The sequence below is a fragment of the Coregonus lavaretus genome (genome assembly GCF_964263955.1).
Source record: "Coregonus lavaretus genome assembly, chromosome: 29".
NCBI classification, from domain to species: Eukaryota; Metazoa; Chordata; class Actinopteri; order Salmoniformes; family Salmonidae; genus Coregonus; species Coregonus lavaretus.
The window spans coordinates 23,026,937-23,036,699 of NC_140016.1; positions in this window are offsets into that span (position 1 = coordinate 23,026,937).

Genomic DNA, 9,763 nt, shown 5'->3' on the forward strand with positions numbered 1-9,763 from the left:
GGTTTAATCATGATGTCACTGCACTCTAGAGTTCAACCAGATGTAAATTGACCTTGGAGATCAGTAGGAGCCTAGGCCCCACAGGCTGTTTTGGGTAACTTCAGTATTGCGTAACTTGGGGAGAAACCTTCTCTTCAAACACTCCAGTCTTACCTCAGTATAAATTGAAGGTGTTTCAGCTCATTGACAACCAAGGCTTCCTTCTTGCTAAGACTTACTTCTCTGCAGGCTCAGTTTATCTTGATATACACGATGTGTGTCCTCTACGTGGCCCCCCTCCTTGCTCTGTTGCAGTGGCGACCCGTCATTCAGGACAGGGCACCTATTTTGAGCCCCACATTTTTGGGGGGTGTTGCCTGTTTTGCATGTTATTTTGGCATTAATAAGTGTCACATATCAATTTGCAAACAATGTAAAAATATTTTTTTATCATTGAGTTAATAAAGCCGCATACAAACATGGTCTCTTTTTTGCTTTCTTGAGTAAGGCAGCTCCAAAATGCAGGTGTTTCAGCCTAGCTCAGTGCTTTCTGTGGTGGTGGGGCAGCCAGCGGAAAATATGGAGCGTAGGGATTGGTAATGTTCTCTAGTTGTGCCAATCAGTCACTGCCAAATCTAAGGGTAGAGCTCGAAAATTCAAGCCCCTTGGGCGCTGCCATAGAGTTACATTAGAAGTGCCCATCCAAGAAGCCTCAAGGTCATTGGCCACAGATAAAATGAAGTCAAATCACGTTATATCTACAGTAGCTTTGATTGGACTGATCATGTCAACATCATACTTTCAAAATCTTAGCTAGCAGTCATCATCATGAATCAAGTCGACAATCTACTGGCAAATCCTTTTTAATCCTTGTCATATGAAGAGAAATAATGAAGAGAAATTATAGATAAAACGTATCGGTGCTCATCGGCCATTGGACATAAACATTACACAAGTTGGAAATCGCAAATTCAACAATGAGTGGTTTGGAAGGAATCAGTGGCTAACTGCAAGCATTGCAAAGCAATGACTAGCCCGCTATTCAGTGGAGTGGCCATGTGGTCCTAAGTCTGGGTTTAAGGGTCTCTTTTCCAAGCTTAAAATGATAAACATTCAACATTGGTCATACTGTCAATCCAGCATGATTTCTGCCACGCTCAAAACAACTGTTAACTCAGAACTGGGAAATCTGACTTCAGTGAGTTCAAGACAACTGGGAACTCTGAAAAAACTAGCTCCGACTGGGAAAATATGTTTTGAATGGTCATCCAACTTGAAATTGTAAGTCGGGAATTCGGGCCTCTTTCTAGAGCTACGACCTGAAGATCACTGACATCATCATGATTCAACCTTGTTTTTTTCCGAGTTCCCAGTTGTCTTGAAAGCACAAAAAATCCAGATTTGCCCACGAACGACCGCCGCGCCACCTTCCTGTTCAAATGAGCACAACAAGTTGAGTCCAAAAATGTCTTGCATGCTGCGGCATAAATTATGTAATATGCCAGGGAGATGTATACTGTAGCTAAGAAAGTAATACTAAGTGTATGTTGTGTGGTAACCTGTTAGTATCCCATGTGCCTCACCCTAATAATTTGTTCTATTTTTCCCTCTTAATTTCGCCTACTGTTCTGACTTGGTGGTGCATCTGTAGCCTATAACCTGTTTTAGAGAAATGTCATCATTGAATATTGTAAGAGCTTTCATTGTTTGCTTATATGCCCCCTTTATTTATCCTACGGTTCTGACTCGATGTACAGGGAGAATACTGTAAGAACGGCTCATGTTCTAAATTCTGTCGCTGTACATTTTAAAAGTGCTGAACAAATAGTTGTATTGACTATGTCCGTCCTAGCTCGCTCATTAATGTCTTAATCGAAATTACGGATTGCCTCTTATCCACTTGTCGTCCCCTTATGCCATAGTTTGTACATCTCAATTGTCAGTAGAAACCACATTTGTTTAAGCAAGTCAGCCAAATCAGCTTTATGTAGGCCCTAACAGTTTGTGGGCACCCTTTGTCACCGTTATAGTGCAATTAATGTATTATTTAGTGTTGTGTTGTGTAGTGGCTTTGCTGGCATGCATCCCCATTTTTTGTTTTTTGTTTGCCCCACCAAGATTTACATGCTAAAATCGCCACTGCTCTGTTGTCTGTGGGAACAGCAGCACCGGCCCCAGAGGATTGTGGACATCTGGTGAAACCACTCGCACCAGAAGAGCAACATACTGTGAGTACATCACCTATATCTATAGTGGGCCTTAGCCTAAGCCATAGTGGTGTTGGGTATGTTAGAAATAGTGATGATTTCCAATTTGTGAACTGAATCTAAAGGCATTTGACTCCAATTTATAGACAGTGTTTATAGGCAGAATACAACCTCTGCCCTCAGGCACTATGCTCACCATACAAATAGTGCTATGAAACGGAAATGTATGAAATGAAATGGCAGACCAATACATTTCACCACAGATCTTTGGGAAGTGGGTCTTCATCAAGAGTTTCTCGGACCATGAGATGTTCAATGCGATACTGAGAAAGACCAACAGCTCCTGGATTGAATTCTTTCCCACTACACACAACAAGACAGTCCTTCTCAACCAGGGAAACTTGATGTAAGTGATAGTAACTCTCTATAGCTTTGTCTCCAATCCCTTGTGTAATGTATTGTTAGATACAGTGGCTATGTGAAGAGACATACAGCTCTAAGAAAAGCCTATTAAAGTGTATCTACCTAATGATCATCTCATTTCCTCTGCCAGTGATGGAAAATGCCTCAACTCCTCTGTCAACATGACCTTTTCCAAAAACAGTTTGCAAGTCACATTTAAGTAAACTATTGTTGACTGGCTGACCTGCTTCAATTCAACATCCTATGCCAGATTATCAAATAGAAAAGATGCTGTTAAATTACTCCTAAACCAGATTATCAGATAGAAAAGATGCTGTTAAATTACTCCTAAACCAGATCATCAGATAGAAAAGATGCTGTTAAATTACTCTGAGAGTTACTGTGTGTTTTCTTACATAGATAATATTGTGACTTCCACAGGACACTTCCTGCAAACCTACCCTGACTGTCTACTCATGCACAGCAGTAGCACCATGGCCGGAGTGCATATCCCATCTCTCTATATCTTGGGTAGGTGTGTGTGCACGTGAGCTTTTGAGACCTCCTGTAGCTCAATTGGTAGAGCATGGCGCTTGCAATGCCAGGGTTGTGGGTTCGATTCCCACGGGGGGCCAGTATGAAAAATGTATGTACTCACTAACTGTAAGTCGCTCTGGATAAGAGCTTCTGCTAAATGACTAAAATGTAAAATGTAATGGCCAGATAATACCCAAAAATGTACGCAAAAGCTTTTGAAAAACATGAACCTTAGTCAATCAAGTCATGGAATCAACAAGTTTATTTTCCTCTTTCCAGGGAAGACCAGGACACTGCCGGAGTCAGAGTTGAAGCATTTCCGGAAAGCAGCAGAATGCCTCCAGTGTCCTCAGCCTGCACAGTATTCATTATTTACCCTAACCCTAACCTACTCATCAAAAGGGACACCAGGCAACATTTAGTATTGATTTAGAATCTTGTCATTTAACAGTCTAGAATAGATCTCTATTGGCTGAGTGCTTGTGTGTTTAGAACCTTGTTCAAGTTCTCACTAACGTCTCCTCTCTTCTCTCTGCAGAGTTTGCACTGAGATGAAAGAGAGCTTGCACGTTGCTGAGTCTCAAGATGAAAAGGATGGTTCACAGTGATATGGCTACGGATGATGGAATGGTTGCATTAATAAAATCATTTGTACTGTAATAAGATGTTTGTGTTTCTTGACAATCTTTTGAAATGCATCCTTATCCATTAATACAGACAGGCAGGCATGCTCGCAGACAGACAGACAGACATGCAGACAGGAAGACAGACAGACAGACAGACAGACAGACAGACAGACAGACAGACAGACAGACAGACAGACAGACAGACAGACAGACAGACAGACAGACAGACAGACAGACAGACAGACAGACAGACTGGCAGGCAGACAGGCAGACAGACAGGAAGACACACAGACAGGCAGACAGACTGACAGGAAGACAGACAGATAGACAGACAGGAAGACAGACATACAGACAGACAGACAGACAGACAGACAGACAGACAGACAGACAGACAGACAGACAGACAGACAGACAGACAGACAGACAGACAGACAGACAGACAGACAGACAGACAGACAGACAGACAGGAAGACAGACAGAAAGACAGACAAACAGGCAGACAGACAGGCAGGCGGGCAGGCAAGCAGGCAGAAAGACAGATAGAAAGACAGACAGACAGACAAACAGACAGACAGACAGTAGTTTCTACACAGTGAGGTTGTTCATTAGAATATGGGATTCACATTAAGGCCAAATACAAAGCTACATTTCCATGCATAACCTTGTACTATGGCCCATTACCTAAACCAAACACACAGAAGACAGCAGCTCTAGGATTAAATAAACACTAAATGCATTAATCATTATCAAAGCTGCCAAAGCATTTCTGAGTTCCTGAACGTTGTCACAGTACCCATGGTGGTATCCATAGCCCCAGGGTCACCCCTATTCCACTTAAAGGGGAATAACGGCAAATTTCGAAAATGTGTCTATATTCCTAAACCCTTCTGACTCGTTGTTGGACTGTCTGTCAATGTGCGTACCTCTCTCACTCAGGGAGAGCGAGGTAGAGCTGCAGAATGTCACAGGGTTATCCAGCTCACCACTCACTGCAGCTCTAGATAGAACTTTGTGGAATAAGGCAAATCTATGAAAAATGTAAACATTCTGTCACAGCAGGGGCAGACTGGGACAAGAATTCGGCCTTGGCATTATCCACACCAGCCCACATTATTGCGTGTGCCGCCAACAGTGGAGGCTGATGAGGGGAGAACTGCTCATAATAATGGCCGGTACGGAGCAAATGGAATGGCATCCCTGGAAACCATGTGTTTGATGTATTTGATACCATTCCACTGATTCCGCTCCAGTCATTACCACGAGCCGTTTTCCCCAATTAATGTGCCACCAACCTCCTGTGGCCGCCAACTCACCCCCACCCCACACCATGTTTTTTGTTTTTCAATAGCGATGAATTACATACATCTTTATGTGCACTAACTAGGCTAATTAATTTGGGGTTAAACACCTGAGGAAGTGGAAACACATGAACTAGATCACTAACTCTAAATATACTACCCACTGCTAGTAGCCATGTATTCATCCAAGAGGAAATGTAATTCCTAAAAAACACTTGGCAGTTGTAGGCTACTGCCCATAAAACCTATAGGCCTATGCCCTCGCAATGGCCGGTGCGCATTTCGCGCACGCCGCTCCATATCTCAAAGCCTTATCAAATATCTTGTTTGTAAAATAGTTGCTATTAAACTGAATATTAAATTATTAAATTATACCTACAGAAAGCTCAAGTTTCAAGTTTTATGTATGTACAGGATACACATGGTATACAGCGTCCAACAAAATGCTTACTTGCAGGTTCCTTCTCGACAATGTAACAACAATAAGAAATAATAAAAGATAAGAATATGAACATAAAGTAAATGGCTCAGTAGAATAGAATAAACACTTTAGCATAAGTATAATACAGGAAGGCACGATTTATAGTCCAATATTTACACATATATCAGAGAAAGGGGGATTGGGAAGCAGGTGTTTAATTTGTGCAGTATTAGCAATACTAAATAAGAGTCCGGTAGCAGCAATTGTGATATGTATGTTGCTACAATGTATATGTGTGTGTGTATCTGTGTGGGTGTGTGCGTGAGTGGGCGAGTGCATGTGTGCTAAGGTGCAGAGTCGGTGCAGGTGGTCAGTCCAGTTCAAGTGCTCAGCAGTCTGATGGCTTGTAGATAGAAACTGTTTCTGAACCTGTTGGTATCAGACCTCATGCTCCAATACCGTATGCCGTCCTCTCTTCGACAGGGACAAGGGGACCAAGCTTTGAAAGCAGTGTTTTTCCCGAAATTGCTTTTTTGAAATATTATAATATCAGATTTTTTTTTTTCTCACGAGTGCATGGGGTAGAGAAGAGTGGCTCACTTATTACAGCAAAACAGGCACAGGGGCAGGTCACATACTTTCATTACAGGAATCATAAGGATAGTACACTTTACTGTTTGACCAAATCATGGTTTTAGCCATCCAAAAATAGGAAGTTTGGAGTGAGGTGACAATGTAGAATGTGTTCTTTCTACGTTTATAAGCACCCTTTCCGTTTCTTACAATCCATGATCTTGGCTGTCTAACTGATGACAGAGTCGGATTGGGTCTCTTTGCTGATGTTTGAAAATGTATGCACTCACTACCTGTAAGTCGCTCTGGATAAGAGTGTCTGCTAAATGACTAAAATGTCAAATGTTTGACTTTGAATGTGAGTTTGTGCGACATCAGGTGTTTTTGACCCTCTCTCTCTCCCTCCCTCTCTCTCTCTCTCTCTCTCTCTCTACCGCACCTGCTGTCTCGACCTCTGAATGCTCGGCTATGAAAAGCCAATTGACATTTACTCATGAGGTGCTAAACTGTTGCACCCTCTACAACCACTGTGATTATTATTTGACCCTGTTGGTCATCTATGAACGTTTGAACATGTTGAAGAACGATCTGGCCTTAATGGCGATGTAGTTTTATAATCTCCACCCGACACAGCCAGAGGAGGACTGGCCACCCCTCAAAGCCTGGTTCCTCTCTAGGTTTCTTCCTAGGCTCCTGCCTTTCTAGGGAGTTTTTCCTAGCCACCGTGCATCTTCATCTGCATTGCTTGCTGTTTGGGGTTTTAGGCTGGGTTTATGTATAAGCACTTTGTGACATCTGCTGATGTCAAAAGGGCTTTATAAATACATTTGATTTTATTTGATCAGCTCAGCCTATCAGAAAACCGGGCTGGCCCATCTTTGTAGAGGGGCCGGCCGTTGCCCACTGATCAGCCAACGGCTCATTATAGATTAGAAAAACAGAGAAATTGCGCAAAAATCTTAACAGCCACCAGCCATGTCACGTCACCTTTTCATTTTTGTATTTGTATATAAAAATATATATTTTTGGGTGTGTAAATTTCAACCAGCCCACCCAACTAAAAATGGTCCACCACATCTGGCCTTTGAAAGAATTGCCAGATGGCCAATCCACCCCTGTGTCACAGCGAAAATACTACATTCGTGAAGTCCAATCGATTGTGAGATATGGCATATACATTTTAAACATTTGCGATACATTTGGGTCGCGGGTTCAACATTTTAGATTTTCTGAGATCTCTGCGGAGCAAAGGGGCTAACCTAATCCCGCCTGCCACTTTTATCTTGCAACCCGATTGGACATAATTTCACCTGCCAATCAACATTGTCCATCTTCGCTCCCTGACTAGGCTACATCCCTCGTTGAACACAAAAATAAAATACAAAAAAATAAGACTTAAAATACAAATGTATACATCAAATGGTATGATCAGATTATTACGGCAAAATATATCTACTAAAATGTGAGGGAAAGACTAGTAAGTGCAGCATAACGTCCACTTCATTGGATGACACATAAGGGCTAAAAGGCTAATTTATGTAACAAATGTTTCATTAGATTGTAGTTTGGTTACAGTAGCCAGCTGACAGCGAACATATCCTTGTAAATTTATTTATGTTGCAGGTACTGATGCATGCATCTATCGAAATGCGATTTATGCTCACTGTCCAAGTTTTCATTGGGGTAGATCAATAATGCTATTATTACATTTATTAGCCAATATTTACATTTTCAAATCGGTAGAATAATGACAATCATTTACAAAATGATACCCTGGATTTTGTTTGCAAGCCAGGGCCAAATTCCCTTCTTCGAGCGAGCAAGATAATGTGATAATGTAGGCTAATCTTATGAAATGTAAAAGTATTCTTATAGCCTATGTTTGCATCAAATACCCTTGCATCAAAAACCTACTCCTTGAAAGTCGCGTATTGATTAATGATGATCACTGCAATCAAAAGCCATATCATGGAATAGGCTATGTGAAAGTTTATAAAGACAAAAGGCTGACATTTGGATGGATGGTTGACATGACAGAAAGGTAGGCGGATATTTTCATATAAAATGTGGGTGAAACTTTGCTTCAGTATACATTTCTCGAGCTCGTTATAGTGTTGTTTCGCGCACGGGACTCGAGCCTGGATGGACTCGCGCCAAAATTCAAACAAAATACACCAGCGACCAGTGGCGGCTGGTGAAAAATATTCTCGGTGGGGCTGTGCCATACTTTTTTTTTCCTGTAACCATCGCAATATATTTTAACACAAACTGCAGGACAGCAGTGCTCAGTGAAACATTCAGTAATTATTTAATGCCAATATTAAAAAGTTGAGGCATTCTTACACAAAAACATATTACACAAACCCAAGCCTTTCATTTGCATTTAAAGTGAACTTTTCACCATTGGTAGTAAACAGGCAACGCAACAGGCATGCTGTCAGAACAGAGTGGAAAGTGGACAATAACATGAAATTATTATAAAGTTTATAGGAAATCTTACACTGTATAAAAGGATGTATAATGTAGAAATGGATATCAAGTGGATGAACTCAAACCTTTGACTGGAAGAATAGCATACAGTATTTTATGATCATACTAAATGTGACTAATTGTTAATGTGCTCCAGAACTGCAACAATTAATTGATACAAAACAACATATATACAGTAATATTAGCAAAGACACTATTAAGACTTTCTAGAGTACCATATATAACTGGATTTTTTATGCTAAGGTCAACTATATACAAAGAAACATGCGGCCAGAGCTGCTCTGTGTGTGTGTGTCTGTCATCTTATTTGTACAGGAATTTTGCCCGTCTGTCCTTCTGAGTGGCAAACCTCTCAATGACCCTTTGATTAAAGTCAGGAATGTCCCTGACAAGTTTCTTCTCCATGGAGAGCATGGCCAGAGCGTTCAGGCGATCCTGTGTCATGCTGTTTCTCAGGAAGGTCTTGATCCTTTTCAGTGTAGAGAAGCACCTTTCTGACTCAGCAGTTGTCATGGGTGTGGTGATGAGGATCTTGAGGAGGCTGGCAGTCTCTGTGAAAGTGCTCTGAAGGTTGTTCTCCATGAAGAACTGGTACAGGGGCACTGCACCACTACAAGCCTTGAACTCACTGTTCTCATAGATGAGGGACAGTTCGGTTTTGAGCTTGGCCTTGTTCAACATGGGGTACGCCTCCACGGTTGTTTCAAGCGCTGTTTCGGGGAACTTCACACTGTGTTGTGGGAACAACTCTCCGTGCAATAGTGTTGCGCTGATGAGGTGCTGGGTGAAGGAGAACCTCTCTTTGGCATGACTCAGGATGGTATCACATACCTGTAAAAGATACATCATCAGCTTTAATTAGCAATTAAGCTATTTTGATGCAAGTGATCCTGACTGACACATGCCTATGTCCAACTCAAGTATATGATTACCAAGGTGCTGATTGTTCAGGGTTTTGGCTACATACTACCAGGCCTGAAAAAAGTTCTAGGGGGAAACACTGACAATTACATCACAACTTACCTCTATAGCCAACCTCTGTTGTTCTCCTGGTCCCAGCATCCTCCGTCGCTTGATGGGCTGTTGCTGCTCGTCAGATGCGCTGTCCCCACACAAAGAGGGAATTGAGGCCCTGGGTCCAAAAAATAAAGTTTAATTTGATAACTTGCAATCAGACTTCTTAACTCACTGTAATTCCCCCTCAACACACAACCAGTGACTTTTATATAT